Source organism: Echinops telfairi, unplaced genomic scaffold, assembly GCF_000313985.2.
Source record: "Echinops telfairi isolate 266 unplaced genomic scaffold, ASM31398v2 ScPeMD7_21;HRSCAF=78, whole genome shotgun sequence".
Lineage (NCBI taxonomy): Eukaryota > Metazoa > Chordata > Mammalia > Afrosoricida > Tenrecidae > Echinops > Echinops telfairi.
The window spans coordinates 2,878,877-2,879,984 of NW_022103918.1; positions in this window are offsets into that span (position 1 = coordinate 2,878,877).

A 1,108-nucleotide genomic window follows, 5' to 3' on the forward strand; every position below is an offset into this window, starting at 1 on the left:
CCCTCGCACACCAGTGCTTCTTAATGTGAGACAAGTATCATTAATTAGCAAAATAGACATAGTTTTTATCAGAAATACAAAATGTTGAATAACAAGATAGTCAAAAAATAAGGAATGCTTTTCACAGCTATTAATTATGATTCCTCTTTGCGTGTTATCCCAAAATCCCCAGAATATGAGGAATTTCTATTCTTTGAGGAAGCATTTGAATTGTATACAAACCCACGTTTAGTTGAAGGCACTATCACTGTGAAGACAAGTAATCAAGACGGGATTTTCCATGAACTTGAACACAATGCCAAGTAAGGAGATCTGAAAGCTTGGAGCTATGTCACTATTGTTAGATTAAGCATGTAGTCTGGTGAGGGGACAACTTTTGATATCCTATAATCTAATCAGTTTCATTTCATTACAGACAAGTACATGTCTTGTTTTACTAAATTACATATGCTTTCCAAGAAATAAAGCAGTGTTAATCTTTGAGCTTTTTCCTAGTGAATATTTCAGTGTTTCTCTCTGTTCAGAGTTGCTGTTAAAGAAGTGATGCATTAAAATTTATAAGAGTGTATTTTATCCTTTATTAGCTGGTAGTAGAGATGATGAGATAGCATTATTTAAAAATGGAAAATAAATGTCGTGCATATGCATTGCATGAGTAAATAAGTGCTTATAAATTAGCATCCATATTTCTAAACTCCCGACCAAGGACCTTATAGGGCAGAGTAAAACTGGCCCCTGTGGATTTGCAAGAATGGAACTCTTTCTTGGGGGAGAAACCTTCCTCTTTCTCCTGCACGGCAGCTGGTGGGTCGAACTGCTGACCTTGTGATTAGCAGCCTAAAGCATAACCCTGGACACCACCAGGGCTTCCTGCACCTATGTCTGTCAACACCCATTTGGGTGTGAAGCATTCAAACACGGTGATCCAAGGACACTTTTCTTTTGTTTAATTCATATTTTAGCAGGGGAGAAGAAAAAGTGCTTCCAAAGTTGTTTTTAAAAAACAAAGAAACCCAGACAACTAGAAGTAACTCTATTTCTCCAAATGTTTTCTTTCCTTGGGACCTGGATACATGGAGGAGACTTCAGATGCTTGAGGCCAAGGAAT